The 25,816-nt window shown below is 39.3% G+C and overlaps 1 protein-coding gene across 3 annotated transcripts in view; it reads right to left on the bottom strand.

Moving 5' to 3' along the window:
• Positions 1-25,816, bottom strand: part of LOC134542046 (fatty acyl-CoA reductase wat-like) — an 81,301-nt gene that overhangs the window by 33,144 nt on the left and 22,341 nt on the right. The window lies entirely within an intron of this gene.

Genomic DNA, 25,816 nt, shown 5'->3' with positions numbered 1-25,816 from the left:
ATACCAAATAGAAACCATAATTATAACCTGTATATTCTGGTTAAATAACATTCTAAAAAGAGTGTAGGTAATAAATAACCATGAAAATATAATGTAGCACGTGACTGTAAAATTACCCCCCCCCCTTCCCCCCGTCACCGATCCTGGGTTCAGGGCCCATAATCGAATGTGGGGGGAGGGCAATGCTCCAGTGTGTATGTTGCATATCAGAGTTTCTTGCCAAGCACATACATTTTTGGAGAAATAATTGAAGCGTTAAAACATAAACTTTTTGCCAAAATCTTAGCCCGAGGAAATTCCATCTTGCATATTAATGAAACAAATACATCACTATGAAAATTCCTCTTAAAAATACATACGTTATCACTATAATTTATTCTCCTGCACCTATTTAAAAAAAATATAATTCTAACATATCAGAAGTAATGAAAAAAAATACATGGAATTTATTTCAGAGAAACACCACGTTCAGTTACATCGAAAAATCCGAACTACCTATCGTAAAGTAATTCACACAAATTAATTTAATGAACTTTATATTTAGTGCAAAATAATTGCTGAAATTTATTTATAAATGAGTATCATACATTTGTGAGTAATAATTTAACACTCTTTCTCTATTACAGAGACAACGAACTTTTGTAAATTAACCATCCAGTTTTTTCTTCACGGCGGGTTCAAATCCTGGATTGGTTTCTAATAGCCTTGGACCTATATTCCAAACATAGATGTATTTGGATTTATTTTTCCATCATTTGAAAGATGTGTAGTATTTTCAGCAATATCTGCATTAGCGTTAGCTTTTTAATTTTCCAATATCGGAAGATATTGGCCAATACGCACCCTGGTGCTACGTGGAAAGATGTACTAGGAGCCCAAGCAGACTTGCTGCGCTGTTCGTACTCGACATTTCCGTTTCCGGAAGCACTATGCTGAACTGGATATTATTAGTGCTTGCTCTGTTAGGTTGTTGGTGTCCAGCAGGTGTTTAATAAACACACAAGTCCTAAATAAATAGTACAATATATTTTATTGGTACGGGGAAATATTTTCCCAGACAATTATTTTCACTTCCATCTGGAACTTTCATGCCAAAGGTCCCCTCAGCCGTTCTCACACTCTCGGCTGGTGACGTCAGCGACGTCAATAATCACAATTTCTTGGTTCCCACCAAGGTGTATAGAAGTAAACAGAGATATAACTCCCAGGTGTTAACCATTAATTTTTTTTTCTTTTATGAAAGTTGTTTCAAACGATTCTGACACCACCAACCACACAGCATAAAACCAAAGTAATTTAGTTTTGTTCAGAACAGAGATTAGGGAAATATACATATAGAGCATAAGGTCCGATTCTAGACTAGTCAGGTGAAGCCAACAGGGGAGGGGAATTTCAGTGTACTACACGAACCAATATGGCGACCATTTATTTAAAAATGTATCAGCTGGGTTGAATTGGAGAAAAGTCTTAACTCACATCATTACATTTGTATTATGAAGATTCGTTTTGGACATATATACATACAATATTAACCAGTAATATTTTGATCTAACAGTTGTTAATAAAAGCAAGATAGAACAGCTGACACAAATATAAACAAACGTCCGCTATATTGGTATGTAAAATCACGTCTGACGGCGGCTATGCTCCATCTGTATATTTTCCTAATCTCTGGTCCCTAACGATATCAATATCTAGGATGTTTACATAATTCTTCGTTTACTTTTCGAAAGAAAATGATGGCTACCAGATCAATCTCATAAACCAAGTACACTAAGATACTACTACCGACAGCTCCATAATAATAACACAACACAGGCTAGAGAGTGAGAAATAACCTAGCGGCCAGAGCTGTGACGTTATATTTTATAGATAAATAGTTAAATTATACATTACATTATATGGTGTCAAAGGATTAACATCTTTTTTTTATGTAATTTGTGGCACTGGAAGGTTTATTTCCCCCCGTGTGTCCCTATAAATTTTAAATAGGTTTTTCTAAGAGGTGAAGTTATTTTCGTTGTCATAATGTTATCATATCTATTAAAAAGCTAAGTTGTTCATATTGGCCGTCTGCCATCTATCGGCCTGACGTGAAAACAACTCCAGGTTTTTAGGCTTTCTCACCTATTAAAAACTTGCTAGAATTTACAAGTCTTGTATATGTTTTCCATTTCTCAATATCACCACCGAATTTTTCTTTCAGTAGTTTATACAAGTGAGTTGCTTTTTTTCTTAGAAACATAAGCTCTTATTGGACTTATAGCGCCTTCAAATACCTTGTCCCAAGCTGACTTCATTGCATAGACACTCTGAAATTCTTCATTTGTCTGACTTAGAGCCGTCCTTCATTAGTCCCCAGTGTGTTTGCCTGAACTGCATCCGAGCTCTCAGACACAAAAGTGCTGCGTACGACACGGGCAATGCTGTGACAGCTGCTTTCGTGCCGCTGTCACTTGACTTCCCCTGAACAGTTGGTTCTGTCGGGAGAAGAAGCGCGGGCACAAACCTGTGAAAAATTTGTCCAAAGCTGAATTTTTGCACAGTTGTAGATTTGACTATGCTTAATAACATACAGAAAGTTTACCGCTGTAGACCATGTGCGTATCACCGAAAATTTGCATTTAAGTCCTAGATGACAGCGACTTACATCAGTCCATTAAAATGCTACCCATTTGTACAGTTTTTAATTTAGACTGTCCATAAAACTACCAAAATAATCTTGAGACTCTAATACAGCCATTAATGTTGTAAAAAGCATAAATTGTTAATATTAAAGATTTGATATTAAGCGATTAATTCATGACATATTATTTTTTATCTTTGCCACTCAGATAAAAATACTATTTACACCAATTTGAAGAGTCCAATGCGAAAAATGTCCAAATAAATGTTTTTGGTTATACCTTTAGCTTTAAGACAGTATATTTATAAAGAGTCTAACGTAATTAGTTGGCTCATTAAAGCTGCCCGAGCGTTGCAGTGTACTGCGGCCGTACTGATCTCTCACGGCCACCGCCGTTCCAGCGCGGCATTGCGACACACTGCGTGCTGCGACACTCATTCAACTGGGTCTTATTTAGGGATTACTTAAAACATAGCTAATTCATATGAGAGGGTGTATGTTACATGTAATGAGATATGCATTTTTTTTCTTATATGAATGTTTTTTGATACAATAAAATTAACAATAAACGATTTCTGCTTGGAACTTGTAAATAAAAAACTCTAGAAGTAGGTGAATATAGACGGTATGGTGGCAGGGGAGGGGGGAGGGGGAGCCGGGGAGCCACGGCGGCCATTTTGGATTACGTCACACTCGGCGGCCATCTTGGATTACGTCACTTCCGGCGGCCATCTTGGATTACGTCACTTCCGGTGGCCATTTTGTTTTATCCGCCATTTTGTTTTCTAGAAAATTCCGACATTTCGAGTTTCGTCCGCCATCTTGAAAATCTTTATTATCCGATTTTAATGAAAAAAATTTAAAATTTATAAAAAATTAAATAATCAAAATTTTAAAATAAAATTTAAAAAATATATTATTTAATAAAATTTTAATTAAAAAACCTACACATCGAACACCCCACTCCTCTACATTACGAATACACCATCTAGCACCCCGCTCCTCTGTTACAATGACATCATCATCGAACACCCCACTCATTCCTGTTACAATTTTTGTTACAAAACATTCTTTAAAATAAATTTATTTTCAAAATAAAAAATATATACCATCGTTGTCTGCGGAGGCAGCCATCTTATTTAGTGGAGACCGCCATCTTGATTTCATCTGATGGATGTCGTCATCAGGTGTAGGTTTATAAAGTACGTTAGTGTATATAAGGCCGAGTTTCAACTCTCTACCAACATTTTTATGAACCTTATAAGCCAAAATCCACAAAAATCCAGTCATTTTGTTGTAACCATCATTTTTTCATAAAGTCTTATCATTTATAGGTTTTAACTAAAATATATGTTATTAATACTATCGATGTGGATGCGATAGTTAAAGTAATTATAATTTTAAAAACATTTATCACTCCATCTTAGCGGACCAGAAATTTTTCAGAGTCCTAACTCACAAGTAATATTCTCTTCTCATGTTTGCGTACTCGTGTTTTAAAAGCTGCATGGAAGCAGATATTTTAATGTTTGTGTATAATTACATTTCACCATTCTGTAAGACATTTATAAGTATCAGTACCTCGTGGGATATTGGTTCTATATTAAAAATAATAAACAATATGTAGGTAAAATTGTATTTACTAAATTAAGAACATATTTTACACAACCAAAATGGAGCAAAAACAGGAACTACACATCAAAAAACTGAAACTTTACAACAAAAATGGAAACTATACATCAAAAACATAAACTGTACAACAAAAATGGAAAACTGTACAACAAAAATGGAAACTGTACAGCAAAAACATAAACTGTACAACAAAATGAAAACTATAAAACACAAAACAGAAAAACTATACAACAAATGGAAACAACTACCAAACTGCCAAACTATTTAAATCAAAAACTATTTTACAAAAAAAAATTATTCGTCGCCTCCAACATATCCGTGGGGGACTGTGTGGATACCATCTTCGCAGATCAGCCGTTTGTCGTCCTCCCACGTTATGGCCAGCTTATTACTGTACTCAGTATAGAGTATGTGCTGGCGGGAGCGAATTGCTCTAACGCCTGCCCTCATTGTGCGGTGGTCTTGCAGAGCATCCAGGTAATCATCGAATGTTATGTGGTTTTTGACCACACATCGCTGGATGCCCTTGGCCTTTTTCTCGCTCTTACCACCACACCTGTAGGCGTACAGTTTGGCCCGTAGGCTTACAAACTCCTCCATCACTTCTCCCCCACATTCATCTTTGAATTTACCGACAACTTTCTCGTTGATGGGGGAGAAGCATGAGTGGTCGGAAGGGTAGCAGCTGGTGTCGAATTTAGCCATCAGTGTAGGGTCGGCTTTGAGGTCTGAGTAAAAGTCTGTTGTCTGGATCTCATACACAAAACTGTCTGTATCCATATACATCAGGTGAATATTGTCATGGTAACGGGGTTTCATGGTATTGTAGTGGAAGTCGTACATGAGAGTCTTTGAAAGATCTAGTACGGCCAGTCCGGCATAAATCGGCTTGTCGAAAATGATGGTCTCGTGATTAAGGTGGACTAGAGACAAATTCGGTTCGTACATTCTACGGTCCTTGAAGGACGGACGACACACCAACTTCTTGAACCTCTTCTCAGAGCACACCAACTCCATTTTGAGCCTCCGCCTTTTATTTTCCATCAGTTTACCAAATGTCGAGTTCACAGCGAGCTTAAAGAACTCCTTCTCGAACTCGTTGGCTGCTGCTTTCCGCATGTTGGTATTCAGCCGAATATAGGGCTCCAACCATGCCGACTGCTCAAACTGCAGGACTCGGTGTATCTTAGTCACTCTCAGTCCATGAGATACCGCTTGCTGTAGGTTTTTGTAGTGGACAATGTAGTGCTCTTTATTTTCAAGTGTTGTCATCAGCTTTGATTGATTTGAGCCGGGCGGACACTGATTTACGGGGAGAAATGGCAGGTCTTTATGACTTTCGTGGAGCTCGGGAGGGTACTCCACATCACACTCAATAATGTAGCCTGTAGGAGAATCATCTGGGACAGACACGACATCAATTGATGTGTCTGCCCATTGGAAATGCCGAATGGGGAGCGGCAGAGACATCGCCCACCCGTACAAATTATTTGCATCAATGTACTCCAGGAATGTGGATGGCTTGGATGCATCATGTGTTTCTGGTACGTAGGAGTTATTGGCTACGCAATGACGTTTAATGCTTTGCGCTACTCCCCCCCTAATACCGGCCTCCACAAACATGTACATATCATAATCGGTAAGAAGCTCTAGCTGTACACCTGTGGTTCGAAGCATCGCATCGAAAGCGAACCCTGGAAATAAATATAGTGAGACGGATCTAGGCTGTATGTCTCCAAACATATGGAACGGAAATTCTCGAATACATCCGCCAAAATCAGAACATCCGTCTTTAGGTACAAGTCAGCGTACTCCCCCAAAGTGGCACACTGAAACTTGTCCCAGACTTTCACCGCATGTGTGTACTCCATCTCTGAAATCATGGAATCAGTCAGACTATTGTAGAAATCATCGATGGATGGAAGACTAGTATCATCTAGTCGAGCAAAAGAATCCAAAAAATCATACGGGAAGACACCCTTGCGGGTAACCAACTCCAACTCATCAGGCGCGAAAAACTCAGTAGTACTGACAAACTTGTCTGCAGGCAAGAACTCAGCGAGCGAAGCAAGACCCCGACTCATAAAACGGAAGGTATCAACAAATTGAATGCTGAACTTATCATGTAACTTCTTGGAAAAAGTTATCAGCTTCTCTTCCGAATTCGGAATGATGAAGATGTCTTTACTATCATACCCCAACTTCCTGATAATGAAGTTCTGATCGTATGCCAGGTTGTGGAAGAACACAATCAACTTTTTCGGTCTGCGCCTGAGAAGGTTGCAGTCATTACATGCAGGTCCAATAAATTCGCCGGTGAAGTGATTGTGGTCACGAACTTTCTTTACAGCCCCTCCAAACTTTCCTCCACAGTAGCAACAACACCTTGCTTGCAGAAAAGCAATGTTCTGTGCATGTGTGAGCGGAGTCATAGGAACAGAAGTAGAAAATATTTTCTGAACATCATGTCCAATCTCCACAATGCGGGATATGAATTTATCTTCTGCGTCACAACCGCGATACAATTCAGGCTGTGAAGGAAGTGAAGAAGTGAGGTGTGCAGGAATGATGGAGTTATCTGCTTTCACGTAAATGCAGTAGCTGTATGCCTTATGCTTTTGATACTGCAGCGTGTATGCTTCATCAGGATTCGGGTGACACGTATGGATTTTCTCCAGAATAGCTTCAAAGTCGCAATATACCACGATGGGCATCTTATCACTGTGATGGAAGTTTTTGAACTTCAGAACAGGTGGCTGGCCATTTTCATCAAGCGATGGCATTTCCATCCTAACAGCAGCATGCTGTTTGCAGAGCTCACTGTGTTTTTCCAAACACTGAAGGCCAGTGAGCCCGCTAACCCTATCCTGATCATCATAATGCTTGAAGCATCTTTTACAAACATGAATTCTATGCTCACGTGTAGTGATTTGGGACCGAACCAGGGCAGAAAAATTAGAGATGTAGGCGAAATGGGACGAATTGTCATTGACCAAGAGCAGCAGATCGAAATGATGTTCTTTTTCTTCAGGAGCGACTCGTGCAGGAACAACATTTAGATTCTCGTCGATACTGTAGATGTTGATGGAGACTCCGGGGTTCTGTTTTTCAAACAGTGGTATTTGCTTGATTGGAGTAGGAAACTCGATGTTTGTGAAGTTGAACTTCCCCTCCAAGTCATGGTAGCGCTGATTGACACGTTCAGGATTCCATCCGTTCACGTACTTGACAAGAATTGACCACTTGAAGCACATGTGATCATCCAGGTTTTGTGGATTTATCACTGCATATTTGTCTTTGATGGAAGTAGGCAGTTCGATGTAGGAGCTGGCACGGAGTGGATCGAGCTTGTTTATTCGTAGTTGAAGTCGCTTAACGACCGACAAAGTCCATCCGGACCCCTTCCCCATGTAGTCTTCCTCCTCCTTGCAGATCTTTGAGATGGACTCGGTAACTGCCTCCTCCACCTCATGAACTGCGTAGAGGGGGACATTCATGGTCTTGAAGGCCCTCTTGTCTTCACTGGCATCTGCTGGTTTTACATAGTCGCACTCGAGCACGATATTAAACTTCAGTGGTCCGTTCTCTTCAATATCCTCCACAAGTTGGTTTATTATTTTGTTCTTGATGGAGTCCAGGTACGTGCAGATGTCCTTGGAAGAACTTGATGTATTTACTGCGACATATGTCTTCAAGTTACCCTTGAATCCCACTTCGGCGGTGATGAAGCCGTGGGTATTGGCCAAACCCGCGCCGGTCACCACCTTTGTTCGGCTGGTCGATGGTTTAGGCAGTACTGCTGGCTTAACTGCTGACATTCTCTGCTTCTTTGTTGGAGGTGGAGCAGGCCCCTTGCATACCTTGATGTGGGCTTTCAATTTGTCAGCCCTGGCGAACTCCTTAGCACAGTTGTCACAGGTATGTGCTATGCGGTTTGGGTTGAGACCGCAAGCCGACTTCTCATGTCGTCTAGCAAAATCAGCACGGGCGAAGGCCTTATAGCAGAAGCTACACCGCATGCCTGATGTCGTAGCAACAGCTCCAGCACATGATGCAAGGTGCTGCTGCATCTTATCGCTGCGTGCGACCATCTTTCCACATAGATGGCACTGCTGGTAGTCACGATGCTGGTTCTCGGCACACTGTCGCTCGTGTCGGTAGCAATTCTTAGATGCCGTGAAGGAGGCAGAGCAGAAACGGCATTTCTGAACAGTAGACGCCATCATCACGACAATCGGTAGACTGGTCTCAACGTACGGAACACGCAACGGTAGCTCGACGCACGGAGAACTATAACAAAAGAATTAAGAATACAATGTAGCTAGATGTCAACACGAAAAAGTTGCAAACATAACCTCAAAACTCTAGCCCTTAAGCCTACTAACCTAAACTGATAGCAATGTAACTAAATAAAAAGGTTGCAAAACATAACCTCAAAACTCTAGCCCTCAAGCTTACTAACCTAAACTGTTAGCAATGTTACTAAATAAAAAAGTTGCCTACATAACCTTAAAACTCTAGCCCTCAAGCTTACTAACCTAAACTACTAGCATTGTTACTAAATAAAAAAAGTTGCAAACATAACCTCAAGGCTACTCCTTCATGTACAATCCTAAAAATGGTAGAATATTTAAAGTACTGATAAAAGTTAAAACTGAAAAATATTCAATGCTAACTAAAAATGATTGATTACATAACCTCAAAACTACTCTAATTCACACCCCAAAAATGCTAGAATATTTAAAGTAGATACTGATAAAAGTTTAAACTGAAAAAATTTCTGGTTACCTACATATAAGCATACAGAGAAAAAAACTAGCTAGCTGATAACCTACAAAAAAGCTGAGAAACATTCAATGTTAACGAAACATGTAACATACCTCAGAAAAATATGAAGTGGAGCTGTAGAACACGAAGTAGCGTTGGCGGTAGAAATCGTGGTAGCAGCGAAACTCACACACGAACTAGCTCACTCAAACTCTAAGAACACACTGAAGCTCCGACAGCTAATCCCGGCCTTTTATAGCCTCGGACCTGCCTGTTCTTGGAAAAACCATTAGGAACAGAGTATTTTTGTTGTATCCGCCAATAGGAATGTAGTACATGGAAGTGCCATTGTCTTCGGAAAAACCCAGCATGACTCATGTGCATGTCGTAGCAGGTCTGTGAGGGGTGGGGTTAGAAATGTAACCTGACAGCCAAACATGGGAAACCACTCTCGCGTAAAACCACTAATGACCTAGGTGATTAGAGATTAGGGCGCGAGGCACTGCCTGCATCGTGACTCATCACTCAGGAATGTCGTCTCGCAGTGCTGAGGGGGCCCGAACAATATACTTGACCGTGCATGTCGTAGCAGGTACATTAGTCCGCGACTTTGTGGCGCCATGAGGTGCTCAGGAATGTCTGAGCCTGCCACAAACAGCTCGTCAAAGTGTCATCACGAAGCACTCGAGCTGCAGTCATGACGCGCATGCTACAACAGGCCCGCTAGTCACCGACTTCGTGGCGCCAAGCTGACGCTCGGGTAGACAGGTAGCTAAATGATAATACTAGTAATGCAAGGAAATAAATAATCGGGTATGTTCAATACATTTATTTAAAAGTAAGAACACATTACAAAACTAAAACATTAAAAATTTATTCTACATTTATTATGACCAACATTCGTTTAAAAATTTTTAGCATTTCATTGCGAACAATCAGTTGAACATCCACAGTATGACACAATTTGCTGATGTTCCAGGAACAACCCTTTTCACAACCATTTAAGGAGACATTCCTTAAGCTCTCTTTTCATTGGTCAAATAAAACATCTCACTCTCTTCCCCTTTTACAATGATGCTGCTTCACCATCATGCTAAAATTCTGTAGGACCAAAAAAAAATTTTCTTTCCTTAAACCTTACGGTAGAAATTTCATCATAGGTTGCTGTTACTACATCTGGAAATTAAAAATTATTTTATCTCATACAGGTTTTATTTACATGTTAGACTTAACCATCCTACCACACACACACACACACACTTACACATGCACACACTTACACACACATGCGTGCGCATGCGTGCACTGAGATGAAATACATACTTGCCCACATAATGTACTTTTATTTACAAAGGCAACATATTAAAACACATAATATTTAAATTTTGTGTAGATTGGATGGTACCAGACACCATACTGCAAAACGAGCGGACAACACTCGAGTCTTTACTAGGATTGGGCTGACGTATTGCCTCTGGAACGCCCCTGTTGCCTTCAACGACTCAGAATTAATACTTTTATCCATCAAAAAACAACAACAGTTTAACTAAGCAAAAATACACCCCACACCCCTCAAAAAATTGTTATTACACAAGGCATTATTTACATGGCAGGAGACCGCGCATACGAAGTGCGCAACTTCAGGTTAGAAATATTGATTAAAATAACTGCTAAAGATGACAATTTATTTATGAAAAAATTGCACTTGAAATACAGACACTTGGTTATTTACACACACACACACACATACATACATACATACATACATACATACATACATACATACATACATACATACATACATACATACATACACTGTTGTTGTTTTTTGATGGATAAAAGTATTAATTCTGAGTCGTTGAAGGCAACAGGGGCGTTCCAGAGGCAATACGTCAGCCCAATCCTAGTAAAGACTCGAGTGTTGTCCGCTCGTTTTGCAGTATGGTGTCTGGTACCATCCAATCTACACAAAATTTAAATATTATGTGTTTTAATATGTTGCCTTTGTAAATAAAAGTACATTATGTGGGCAAGTATGTATTTCATCTCAGTGCACGCATGCGCACGCATGTGTGTGTAAGTGTGTGCATGTGTAAGTGTGTGTGTGTGTGTGTGGTAGGATGGTTAAGTCTAACATGTAAATAAAACCTGTATGAGATAAAATAATTTTTAATTTCCAGATGTAGTAACAGCAACCTATGATGAAATTTCTACCGTAAGGTTTAAGGAAAGAAAATTTTTTTTTGGTCCTACAGAATTTTAGCATGATGGTGAAGCAGCATCATTGTAAAAGGGGAAGAGAGTGAGATGTTTTATTTGACCAATGAAAAGAGAGCTTAAGGAATGTCTCCTTAAATGGTTGTGAAAAGGGTTGTTCCTGGAACATCAGCAAATTGTGTCATACTGTGGATGTTCAACTGATTGTTCGCAATGAAATGCTAAAAAATTTTAAACGAATGTTGGTCATAATAAATGTAGAATAAATTTTTAATGTTTTAGTTTTGTAATGTGTTCTTACTTTTAAATAAATGTATTGAACATACCCGATTATTTATTTCCTTGCATTACTAGTATTATCATTTAGCTACCTGTCTACCCGAGCGTCAGCTTGGCGCCACGAAGTCGGTGACTAGCGGGCCTGTTGTAGCATGCGCGTCATGACTGCAGCTCGAGTGCTTCGTGATGACACTTTGACGAGCTGTTTGTGGCAGGCTCAGACATTCCTGAGCACCTCATGGCGCCACAAAGTCGCGGACTAATGTACCTGCTACGACATGCACGGTCAAGTATATTGTTCGGGCCCCCTCAGCACTGCGAGACGACATTCCTGAGTGATGAGTCACGATGCAGGCAGTGCCTCGCGCCCTAATCTCTAATCACCTAGGTCATTAGTGGTTTTACGCGAGAGTGGTTTCCCATGTTTGGCTGTCAGGTTACATTTCTAACCCCACCCCTCACAGACCTGCTACGACATGCACATGAGTCATGCTGGGTTTTTCCGAAGACAATGGCACTTCCATGTACTACATTCCTATTGGCGGATACAACAAAAATACTCTGTTCCTAATGGTTTTTCCAAGAACAGGCAGGTCCGAGGCTATAAAAGGCCGGGATTAGCTGTCGGAGCTTCAGTGTGTTCTTAGAGTTTGAGTGAGCTAGTTCGTGTGTGAGTTTCGCTGCTACCACGATTTCTACCGCCAACGCTACTTCGTGTTCTACAGCTCCACTTCATATTTTTCTGAGGTATGTTACATGTTTCGTTAACATTGAATGTTTCTCAGCTTTTTTGTAGGTTATCAGCTAGCTAGTTTTTTTCTCTGTATGCTTATATGTAGGTAACCAGAAATTTTTTCAGTTTAAACTTTTATCAGTATCTACTTTAAATATTCTAGCATTTTTGGGGTGTGAATTAGAGTAGTTTTGAGGTTATGTAATCAATCATTTTTAGTTAGCATTGAATATTTTTCAGTTTTAACTTTTATCAGTACTTTAAATATTCTACCATTTTTAGGATTGTACATGAAGGAGTAGCCTTGAGGTTATGTTTGCAACTTTTTTTATTTAGTAACAATGCTAGTAGTTTAGGTTAGTAAGCTTGAGGGCTAGAGTTTTAAGGTTATGTAGGCAACTTTTTTATTTAGTAACATTGCTAACAGTTTAGGTTAGTAAGCTTGAGGGCTAGAGTTTTGAGGTTATGTTTTGCAACCTTTTTATTTAGTTACATTGCTATCAGTTTAGGTTAGTAGGCTTAAGGGCTAGAGTTTTGAGGTTATGTTTGCAACTTTTTCGTGTTGACATCTAGCTACATTGTATTCTTAATTCTTTTGTTATAGTTCTCCGTGCGTCGAGCTACCGTTGCGTGTTCCGTACGTTGAGACCAGTCTACCGATTGTCGTGATGATGGCGTCTACTGTTCAGAAATGCCGTTTCTGCTCTGCCTCCTTCACGGCATCTAAGAATTGCTACCGACACGAGCGACAGTGTGCCGAGAACCAGCATCGTGACTACCAGCAGTGCCATCTATGTGGAAAGATGGTCGCACGCAGCGATAAGATGCAGCAGCACCTTGCATCATGTGCTGGAGCTGTTGCTACGACATCAGGCATGCGGTGTAGCTTCTGCTATAAGGCCTTCGCCCGTGCTGATTTTGCTAGACGACATGAGAAGTCGGCTTGCGGTCTCAACCCAAACCGCATAGCACATACCTGTGACAACTGTGCTAAGGAGTTCGCCAGGGCTGACAAATTGAAAGCCCACATCAAGGTATGCAAGGGGCCTGCTCCACCTCCAACAAAGAAGCAGAGAATGTCAGCAGTTAAGCCAGCAGTACTGCCTAAACCATCGACCAGCCGAACAAAGGTGGTGACCGGCGCGGGTTTGGCCAATACCCACGGCTTCATCACCGCCGAAGTGGGATTCAAGGGTAACTTGAAGACATATGTCGCAGTAAATACATCAAGTTCTTCCAAGGACATCTGCACGTACCTGGACTCCATCAAGAACAAAATAATAAACCAACTTGTGGAGGATATTGAAGAGAACGGACCACTGAAGTTTAATATCGTGCTCGAGTGCGACTATGTAAAACCAGCAGATGCCAGTGAAGACAAGAGGGCCTTCAAGACCATGAATGTCCCCCTCTACGCAGTTCATGAGGTGGAGGAGGCAGTTACCGAGTCCATCTCAAAGATCTGCAAGGAGGAGGAAGACTACATGGGGAAGGGGTCCGGATGGACTTTGTCGGTCGTTAAGCGACTTCAACTACGAATAAACAAGCTCGATCCACTCCGTGCCAGCTCCTACATCGAACTGCCTACTTCCATCAAAGACAAATATGCAGTGATAAATCCACAAAACCTGGATGATCACATGTGCTTCAAGTGGTCAATTCTTGTCAAGTACGTGAACGGATGGAATCCTGAACGTGTCAATCAGCGCTACCATGACTTGGAGGGGAAGTTCAACTTCACAAACATCGAGTTTCCTACTCCAATCAAGCAAATACCACTGTTTGAAAAACAGAACCCCGGAGTCTCCATCAACATCTACAGTATCGACGAGAATCTAAATGTTGTTCCTGCACGAGTCGCTCCTGAAGAAAAAGAACATCATTTCGATCTGCTGCTCTTGGTCAATGACAATTCGTCCCATTTCGCCTACATCTCTAATTTTTCTGCCCTGGTTCGGTCCCAAATCACTACACGTGAGCATAGAATTCATGTTTGTAAAAGATGCTTCAAGCATTATGATGATCAGGATAGGGTTAGCGGGCTCACTGGCCTTCAGTGTTTGGAAAAACACAGTGAGCTCTGCAAACAGCATGCTGCTGTTAGGATGGAAATGCCATCGCTTGATGAAAATGGCCAGCCACCTGTTCTGAAGTTCAAAAACTTCCATCACAGTGATAAGATGCCCATCGTGGTATATTGCGACTTTGAAGCTATTCTGGAGAAAATCCATACGTGTCACCCGAATCCTGATGAAGCATACACGCTGCAGTATCAAAAGCATAAGGCATACAGCTACTGCATTTACGTGAAAGCAGATAACTCCATCATTCCTGCACACCTCACTTCTTCACTTCCTTCACAGCCTGAATTGTATCGCGGTTGTGACGCAGAAGATAAATTCATATCCCGCATTGTGGAGATTGGACATGATGTTCAGAAAATATTTTCTACTTCTGTTCCTATGACTCCGCTCACACATGCACAGAACATTGCTTTTCTGCAAGCAAGGTGTTGTTGCTACTGTGGAGGAAAGTTTGGAGGGGCTGTAAAGAAAGTTCGTGACCACAATCACTTCACCGGCGAATTTATTGGACCTGCATGTAATGACTGCAACCTTCTCAGGCGCAGACCGAAAAAGTTGATTGTGTTCTTCCACAACCTGGCATACGATCAGAACTTCATTATCAGGAAGTTGGGGTATGATAGTAAAGACATCTTCATCATTCCGAATTCGGAAGAGAAGCTGATAACTTTTTCCAAGAAGTTACATGATAAGTTCAGCATTCAATTTGTTGATACCTTCCGTTTTATGAGTCGGGGTCTTGCTTCGCTCGCTGAGTTCTTGCCTGCAGACAAGTTTGTCAGTACTACTGAGTTTTTCGCGCCTGATGAGTTGGAGTTGGTTACCCGCAAGGGTGTCTTCCCGTATGATTTTTTGGATTCTTTTGCTCGACTAGATGATACTAGTCTTCCATCCATCGATGATTTCTACAATAGTCTGACTGATTCCATGATTTCAGAGATGGAGTACACACATGCGGTGAAAGTCTGGGACAAGTTTCAGTGTGCCACTTTGGGGGAGTACGCTGACTTGTACCTAAAGACGGATGTTCTGATTTTGGCGGATGTATTCGAGAATTTCCGTTCCATATGTTTGGAGACATACAGCCTAGATCCGTCTCACTATATTTATTTCCAGGGTTCGCTTTCGATGCGATGCTTCGAACCACAGGTGTACAGCTAGAGCTTCTTACCGATTATGATATGTACATGTTTGTGGAGGCCGGTATTAGGGGGGGAGTAGCGCAAAGCATTAAACGTCATTGCGTAGCCAATAACTCCTACGTACCAGAAACACATGATGCATCCAAGCCATCCACATTCCTGGAGTACATTGATGCAAATAATTTGTACGGGTGGGCGATGTCTCTGCCGCTCCCCATTCGGCATTTCCAATGGGCAGACACATCAATTGATGTCGTGTCTGTCCCAGATGATTCTCCTACAGGCTACATTATTGAGTGTGATGTGGAGTACCCTCCCGAGCTCCACGAAAGTCATAAAGACCTGCCATTTCTCCCCGTAAATCAGTGTCCGCCCGGCTCAAATCAATCAAAGCTGATGACAACACTTGAAAATAAAGAGCACTACATTGTCCACTACAAAAACCTACAGCAAGCGGTATCTCATGGACTGAGAGTGACTAAGATACACCGAGTCCTGCAGTTTGAGCAGTCGGCATGGTTGGAGCCCTATATTCGGCTGAATACCAACATGCGGAAAGCAGCAGCCAACGAGTTCGAGAAGGAGTTCTTTAAGCTCGCTGTGAACTCGACATTTGGTAAACTGATGGAAAATAAAAGGCGGAGGCTCAAAATGGAGTTGGTGTGCTCTGAGAAGAGGTTCAAGAAGTTGGTGTGTCGTCCGTCCTTCAAGGACCGTAGAATGTACGAACCGAATTTGTCTCTAGTCCACCTTAATCACGAGACCATCATTTTCGACAAGCCGATTTATGCCGGACTGGCCGTACTAGATCTTTCAAAGACTCTCATGTACGACTTCCACTACAATACCATGAAACCCCGTTACCATGACAATATTCACCTGATGTATATGGATACAGACAGTTTTGTGTATGAGATCCAGACAACAGACTTTTACTCAGACCTCAAAGCCGACCCTACACTGATGGCTAAATTCGACACCAGCTGCTACCCTTCCGACCACTCATGCTTCTCCCCCATCAACGAGAAAGTTGTCGGTAAATTCAAAGATGAATGTGGGGGAGAAGTGATGGAGGAGTTTGTAAGCCTACGGGCCAAACTGTACGCCTACAGGTGTGGTGGTAAGAGCGAGAAAAAGGCCAAGGGCATCCAGCGATGTGTGGTCAAAAACCACATAACATTCGATGATTACCTGGATGCTCTGCAAGACCACCGCACAATGAGGGCAGGCGTTAGAGCAATTCGCTCCCGCCAGCACATACTCTATACTGAGTACAGTAATAAGCTGGCCATAACGTGGGAGGACGACAAACGGCTGATCTGCGAAGATGGTATCCACACAGTCCCCCACGGATATGTTGGAGGCGACGAATAATTTTTTTTTGTAAAATAGTTTTTGATTTAAATAGTTTGGCAGTTTGGTAGTTGTTTCCATTTGTTGTATAGTTTTTCTGTTTTGTGTTTTATAGTTTTCATTTTGTTGTACAGTTTATGTTTTTGCTGTACAGTTTCCATTTTTGTTGTACAGTTTTCCATTTTTGTTGTACAGTTTATGTTTTTGATGTATAGTTTCCATTTTTGTTGTAAAGTTTCAGTTTTTTGATGTGTAGTTCCTGTTTTTGCTCCATTTTGGTTGTGTAAAATATGTTCTTAATTTAGTAAATACAATTTTACCTACATATTGTTTATTATTTTTAATATAGAACCAATATCCCACGAGGTACTGATACTTATAAATGTCTTACAGAATGGTGAAATGTAATTATACACAAACATTAAAATATCTGCTTCCATGCAGCTTTTAAAACACGAGTACGCAAACATGAGAAGAGAATATTACTTGTGAGTTAGGACTCTGAAAAATTTCTGGTCCGCTAAGATGGAGTGATAAATGTTTTTAAAATTATAATTACTTTAACTATCGCATCCACATCGATAGTATTAATAACATATATTTTAGTTAAAACCTATAAATGATAAGACTTTATGAAAAAATGATGGTTACAACAAAATGACTGGATTTTTGTGGATTTTGGCTTATAAGGTTCATAAAAATGTTGGTAGAGAGTTGAAACTCGGCCTTATATACACTAACGTACTTTATAAACCTACACCTGATGACGACATCCATCAGATGAAATCAAGATGGCGGTCTCCACTAAATAAGATGGCTGCCTCCGCAGACAACGATGGTATATATTTTTTATTTTGAAAATAAATTTATTTTAAAGAATGTTTTGTAACAAAAATTGTAACAGGAATGAGTGGGGTGTTCGATGATGATGTCATTGTAACAGAGGAGCGGGGTGCTAGATGGTGTATTCGTAATGTAGAGGAGTGGGGTGTTCGATGTGTAGGTTTTTTAATTAAAATTTTATTAAATAATATATTTTTTAAATTTTATTTTAAAATTTTGATTATTTAATTTTTTATAAATTTTAAATTTTTTTCATTAAAATCGGATAATAAAGATTTTCAAGATGGCGGACGAAACTCGAAATGTCGGAATTTTCTAGAAAACAAAATGGCGGATAAAACAAAATGGCCACCGGAAGTGACGTAATCCAAGATGGCCGCCGGAAGTGACGTAATCCAAGATGGCCGCCGAGTGTGACGTAATCCAAAATGGCCGCCGTGGCTCCCCGGCTCCCCCTCCCCCCTCCCCTGCCACCATACCGTCTATATTCACCTACTTCTAGAGTTTTTTATTTACAAGTTCCAAGCAGAAATCGTTTATTGTTAATTTTATTGTATCAAAAAACATTCATATAAGAAAAAAAATGCATATCTCATTACATGTAACATACACCCTCTCATATGAATTAGCTATGTTTTAAGTAATCCCTAAATAAGACCCAGTTGAATGAGTGTCGCAGCACGCAGTGTGTCGCAATGCCGCGCTGGAACGGCGGTGGCCGTGAGAGATCAGTACGGCCGCAGTACACTGCAACGCTCGGGCAGCTTTAATGAGCCAACTAATTACGTTAGACTCTTTATAAATATACTGTCTTAAAGCTAAAGGTATAACCAAAAACATTTATTTGGACATTTTTCGCATTGGACTCTTCAAATTGGTGTAAATAGTATTTTTATCTGAGTGGCAAAGATAAAAAATAATATGTCATGAATTAATCGCTTAATATCAAATCTTTAATATTAACAATTTATGCTTTTTACAACATTAATGGCTGTATTAGAGTCTCAAGATTATTTTGGTAGTTTTATGGACAGTCTAAATTAAAAACTGTACAAATGGGTAGCATTTTAATGGACTGATGTAAGTCGCTGTCATCTAGGACTTAAATGCAAATTTTCGGTGATACGCACATGGTCTACAGCGGTAAACTTTCTGTATGTTATTAAGCATAGTCAAATCTACAACTGTGCAAAAATTCAGCTTTGGACAAATTTTTCACAGGTTTGTGCCCGCGCTTCTTCTCCCGACAGAACCAACTGTTCAGGGGAAGTCAAGTGACAGCGGCACGAAAGCAGCTGTCACAGCATTGCCCGTGTCGTACGCAGCACTTTTGTGTCTGAGAGCTCGGATGCAGTTCAGGCAAACACACTGGGGACTAATGAAGGACGGCTCTAAGTCAGACAAATGAAGAATTTCAGAGTGTCTATGCAATGAAGTCAGCTTGGGACAAGGTATTTGAAGGCGCTATAAGTCCAATAAGAGCTTATGTTTCTAAGAAAAAAAGCAACTCACTTGTATAAACTACTGAAAGAAAAATTCGGTGGTGATATTGAGAAATGGAAAACATATACAAGACTTGTAAATTCTAGCAAGTTTTTAATAGGTGAGAAAGCCTAAAAACCTGGAGTTGTTTTCACGTCAGGCCGATAGATGGCAGACGGCCAATATGAACAACTTAGCTTTTTAATAGATATGATAACATTATGACAACGAAAATAACTTCACCTCTTAGAAAAACCTATTTAAAATTTATAGGGACACACGGGGGGAAATAAACCTTCCAGTGCCACAAATTACATAAAAAAAAGATGTTAATCCTTTGACACCATATAATGTAATGTATAATTTAACTATTTATCTATAAAATATAACGTCACAGCTCTGGCCGCTAGGTTATTTCTCACTCTCTAGCCTGTGTTGTGTTATTATTATGGAGCTGTCGGTAGTAGTATCTTAGTGTACTTCTAGAGGACCTCTGGTTTTATATCTGCATGGATTTATTCTGTTTCAAAAATTTTATTATTAAAAATAATTTTTTTAGCAACGATTTTTTTTATTTCTGATACATCGTTTTATTTTCGATCAGAAAAATGCAAAATTTTAATGTAGCCTGTATTCGACAAAATGAAAAATTATATATTTACTTCTTTAAAATCAGTTTACTACATAAAAATTGAATAAAACGATACATCGTAAATGTACTCTGAGTTTTTTTTCACTTTTACAACATAATTTCTATAATAATAGTTTTTTTTTCCAGAAAATAAATAAAACACGAGTTGTGTTGTAAAACGTATAGGTAGCATTACATATTCAGTTTTTTTTAATAAGTTAATGTATTTGAGTGCTGCGCCTAGCTGACGTCGTTGGATTGCTAGTGGCAAAGAGCGGTGGTGGATGTTTTTGCAAGAGTTTGACCGTATTTTATGACCCTACCTGTGAGAGGGTGTTCGTACCAGAAATACTAACGGTTAAGGAAACTATCCATTCTCTGTAGTCACGTACGGGTGTGCTACTCGCGCAATATCGTCAAATATCACAACTTTCCGGGACGTTCGGTCATTTCTCGGTTAGCTCTGGTTTCACCATAGTAAACGGAACAAAATCTTGTCTGTAGTGATTTCATATTCCTATTACCGTAGTAGTATGGCGTTTGAGGACAAACCAAGTTTGCTGTATACTGGGAGCCTACTTAAAAAAAAGTATTTATAGAGTTATTAAATTATTTACGAAACACAATTTTGTGGATCGTTTGGGAAATTATCATTTAGGACTTAACTGCTCGTTATTGGTGTGATCACAAGGGATCATCGGTAAAATTTTGACATGTTACTAAGAAACGTTTATTCTACAACTGTACAAAGTTTCTGCTTTGGGATAATTTTCCATGTTTCTTAACAGCGAAATTCGTCCCGACCCCAAGCCAACTTCGGCAACCTCACAGTAGTACACACTACACGGCTCGGATAGCTTCAGGGGTCAAACAAATTGTATGAGACCCTTAAAAAATATACCCATTTAAAGAAGAATAAATATGCAACAACGTTTATTGAAAGCGATTTTCAAGTAGGGCTCTTTATATTTATGTAAGATGTATTAACTTTTCCGTAAATTTGAATGAAAATGAATTTCTCAACTTTAATGATTTAAATTGTCTATTTTATATATAGATGTTAAAACTGTGTACTTTTTATTACTATCCTAAGATAGGACAATGTTTCTAGATTATTTTGGGTTCCATACTGTCAGTCTACTCCATAAACTGCATTTGCAATATCCATTATTGTGGATCGTTGCAAAAAATTGACATTTTGGGCTTAACTGCTCGTTTTTGGCGTGACGCACAAGGTTTGCATCGGTAAACTTTTGATATGTTACTAAGAAACGTTCACTCTAAAACTGTACAAAGTTTCTTCTTTGGGATAATTTTCCATGTATTAAAAACCTTTGTTTCTTTACAGCGAAATTCGTCCCGACCCGAGCCTACTTCGACAACATCGCAGTAGTATACACTACGCGGCTCGGATCGCTTCAGCGGTCAGACTAATTGTATGAGACACTTAAAAAATATACCAATTTAAATATGAATAAATACGCAACAAAGTTTTCTCTAAGCGATTTCCATTTTGGGCTCTTTAAGTTTATGTAAAATGTATTTATATTTCCTAAAAATTGAATGAAAGTGAAATCGTTAACTTTAATGATTTAAATTGTCTATTTTATAGAAAGGTGTTCAAACTTTGTACTTTTTATCACTATCCTCAGATAGGGCAATGTTTCTAGATTATTTTGGGTTCCATACTGTCAGTCTACTCCAAAAACTGCATTTGCAATATCCATTATTGTGGATCGTTGCAAAAAATTGACATTTTGGGCTTAACTGCTGATTTTTGGCGTGACGCACAAGGTTTGCATCGGTAAAGTTTTGATATGTTACTTAAAAACGTTCACTCTACAACTGTACAAAGTTTCTTCTTTGGGATATTTTTCCATGTATTAAAAACCTTTGTTTCTTTACAGCGAAATTCGTCCCGACCCGAGCCTACTTCGACAACATCGCAGTAGTATACACTACGCGGCTCGGATCGCTTCAGAGGTCAGACTAATTGTATGAGACACTTAAAAAATATACCAATTTAAATATGAATAAATACGCAACAAAGTTTTCTCTAAGCGATTTCCATTTTGGGCTCTTTAAGTTTATGTAAAATGTATTTATATTTCCTAAAAATTGAATGAAAGTGAATTCGTTAACTTTAATGATTTAAATTGTCTATTTTATATAAAGATGTTTAAACTTGGTACTTTTTATCACTATCCTCAGATAGGGCAATGTTTATAGATTATTTTGGGTTCCATACTGTCAGTCTACTCCATAAACTGCCTTAGGAATATCCATTATTGTGGATCGTTGCAAAAAATTGACATTTTGGGCTTAACTGCTCGTTTTTGGTGTGACGCACAAGGTTTGCATCGGTAAACTTTTGATATGTTACTAAGAAACGTTCATTCTGCAATTGTACAAAGTTTTTTCTTTGGGATAATTTTCCATGTATTAAAAACTTTTGTTTCTTTACAGCGAAATTCGTCCCGACCCGAGCCTACTTCGACAACCTCGCAGTAGTATACACTACGCGGCTCGGATCGCTTTAGCGGTCAAACACATTGTAACAAGCTCTCAACAAATAAACTAATTTAAAGTTTAAGAACTTTGCAACTACGTTTATTTAATGTTTTCACATCTGGCTCTACGTGTTTTTGTAATACGTATTTTCATTTGTGCCCTTTTTTTCAGAACACCTCTCTTCTAATATTATTGAATAAATATCATATTTAGTCAAACGTAGTGAAAGATTTTTAAATTTAATCATTGAGAATAATGTTTTGAGTAAGTTTTGGTTTGCTATTCTGAAAGTATACTATAGTAATTACGTTATAGTGCCATATTGTTGAGTGGTCAATAAAGTATTATTTAGGACTTAACTTCTCGTTTTCGGTGTTCCGCGCAAGGTTTGCGGAGGTAAACATTTAAAATGTTGCTAGAAAACTTGAATGTTACCACTGTTTTAAATTTCAGTTAGGAGCAAATTTTACAAAGATTTTAAATCTTCGATTTCGTGGGAGTGAGAGTGGCCACAGCGCTTGCGGCTGTGGCTCTGTCGCAGTGCGTAGACGACATTGATAAGCTCGGGAGTCTCTAGTAATCCTATAAATTAAGCTAGACTTTTGAGAGATATGTCCCTGTAAAGCTCTCAGACACAAAAGTGCTGCGTACGACACGGGCAATGCTGACAGCTGCTTTCGTGCCGCTGTCACTTGACTTCCCCTGAACAGTTGGTTCTGTCGGGAGAAGAAGCGCGGGCAGACACAACACGGCGACCCGCTCCTTCCGCCCACGGCAGCCGTTACGTCCGTCGCTAACCGGTCGTCTGGCGTCCCCCCCTCCTCCCCAAACAACGCTCCAAGAGGTTTCACCCGCCCAACCTTCAAGGTCGGTCGACCGGGCGGTTTTTTTCGAGCGAGAACTTCTTCACAGCCGGTAGTGCAGGTCGAGGCGCAACGGAAAAAATTGCAAAGCTCAGGATTGGCTGGACAGGAAGGAGGGGGGGGGGGGGAGGTAGTGCTAGACGGCACACCTGACTGTGAAGTTGCACTTCAAACGCGCGTGACGGCCACGACCCATGTGTGTGTGTGTGTTTGTGTGTTTTTTTTGTTGAAGTTAAAACTTCTTTAGGCACATTACTGAAAAAAAGAAGAAAGACGAGTGAAGTTTTACTATGCGCGCGCATCATGCAATGGAATTTTCACAGGAAGATGACTGACCCACGTGTTGGGAAGCCTTTTTTTTCCCAGACGAGAGAGCCAAACGCCCGATCGTGCATCTTCGGGTTTTTTTTTTTGTTCATTGTAAATAAATATGGCAGTGTTGATAAAAGGATACTATGATACTAATGGACAATTAGGTTAGGTTAGCTACATTATAAATACTTTAAAACATTGTGGACGGTTGATTTGGTTAGGATAGCTACATTAAAGATACGCAAAAAAAAAAGCATGAACTTCGGGGAACTACGGGTTTTGGCTCTCTCGTCTGTGAAAAGAAGGCTTCCCTGTATCTACATAAACCTATATAGTCACTTTCACAAAAAAAATTTGGGAAATACCATACGTGTTTGTGTTCCAAATGAAAACTTTATGATAGTGAAACTACCCTGGAATATATTTAATTAACTAAAATAGTCATAGTAAAGAGAATTCACAAGTTTAAAAAAAAAGTGAGGTTGTGTTGGCGTTTGTATAATTTATTTGCGTTATAAATTATTTCATTTAATAGAGTGTTTCTCTTCGCAGAAGGGCGATGTCTACCGATCGTTGTACTTGCGCTCCTTCATCCTGGTTACGCAACAGTTTATTTTCGTCTGTTGGAAAGTCCGGCGGACAGTATTTTGTCATCCGAACCGGTTCCGCAGGCTCTAAGCCACGCTGCTCGCAACTGACCACAGTACTCGTTACATTCCAGTTGAGGGGGTGCCTCCCATTCCAGGTCAAGATTTTATATTAACAGTCATTACTGATACACTTGTAGACTTTTTCAATTGTTTAACTTTCACGAAATGAAAAATATATACAACGCATACTTTTTGCATAATTAGCTCCCAAAGTTACATTTTTAACATTTTTTGGGTTGTACAAATAAGAAGAATTTAACTTATTGCAGAACTGAAACTTTAGGTTTAACTGCAATGCCACTGGCTACTTCAAGAAATGGTTTGAATTTATTTCAGAAAATATCAATTAGTTTTACCTGACATTTCAAAATTCTCTAATTTGTTACGATTTTGACAGCCAAAAAAAAATGAAATGAGTTTTTGTGATAGAAATGCAAACCATTTGATGTAGACAGTGTTGTTATATATTTTTCATTTCGTGAAAGTTAAACAATTGAAAAAGTCTTCAAGTTGATCAGTGATTAATATAAATATAAAATCATGACCTAAAATGGGAGGCACACCCTTAAGTGTCGTTATGCTCTGTCGAACTCAAGCGTTCAATGAGTTTGTAAAATATACTTAAAGACATTGCAATTAGTTTCACTTATCTTGGTTGAAATTTTAATTTTACATCAGGTTTCATTAAACCAGGCAAGCACCACAAAACATAATTGTATGAGATTCAGAGAACTTAGTTCACGAGTGCTAATTTTTTTGCAATGCTCCTAACATGTAATGAAAGAGCTATTGACCTTTACATTGTATGGTAAATTTCTAGTAAAAGGTAGAGAAGATCATAGGAATAGTACTTTGTTTTTTTTCTAACCAAATAGCTTTTAGGAGAGATAGATACCATTGTAGTAGTATCGTAATTCTGAATTTTTTTTTAGAGTGTTTCAACCACTGAGTTATTGGTAGGGGCAGAGGTCTGGCCAGGGTGAAAAGAGGAAGGGAAGGAAGTAAACAAAACGAGACTTTTCCTAGCCAACTGGTTGGTTATTTCTAAGATAAAACTCTTTTTAAAATAATATCTGGGTGAACTACTTGTTTTGGTGGAGCTTATTAAAAAAAAAAAAAAATAAACCTTGGTATGTAGGAAGAGTCTCTTCTTCAAACAGTGATTGTTTTCTTCTTCGCGGAACCTCTATTCTCTGCCGCTGTGCGTCTGGGAGTGTGGACATGGGGGAGAAACTCTAATTACCGAGACTGAGACCTAGTTTTGTGAAGTAGTTATGGGCCCGTCCGCTAGATAGTATTTTTCATAATATATTGCTGACATAAACTACATTAATTTATTAGGAGAAGTAATGTATAAGCTATTATCAGGCAAACAAACCAGTGAAAATTCACTATTTAGGTAGCCACTAATTTTGTGGTGTGTAATACAATGGGTTTTTGCACCTCCTACTCCTTTATTTATTTATTAAATGACGGTTAATTACAAAACAGCATTAGGTATTTTCGCATCGATTAAATTAGTTTTGCGCCGCCAAGGAGAAAACTTAATATAACCACAAAAAAACCGTATCGGCCCCCAAGGACTGGAATGATGGAAGGGACAAAAATGTATGTATCTTTAATTGTAAATACCTTAATGTAAATGTATCATATGTTCTCTTCCATGTTTTCTATTTGTATTCTATTTTTTT

Source organism: Bacillus rossius (genome assembly GCF_032445375.1).
Source record: "Bacillus rossius redtenbacheri isolate Brsri chromosome 4 unlocalized genomic scaffold, Brsri_v3 Brsri_v3_scf4_2, whole genome shotgun sequence".
NCBI lineage: Eukaryota > Metazoa > Arthropoda > Insecta > Phasmatodea > Bacillidae > Bacillus > Bacillus rossius.
This window is presented reverse-complemented; position numbering and strand designations above follow the sequence as displayed.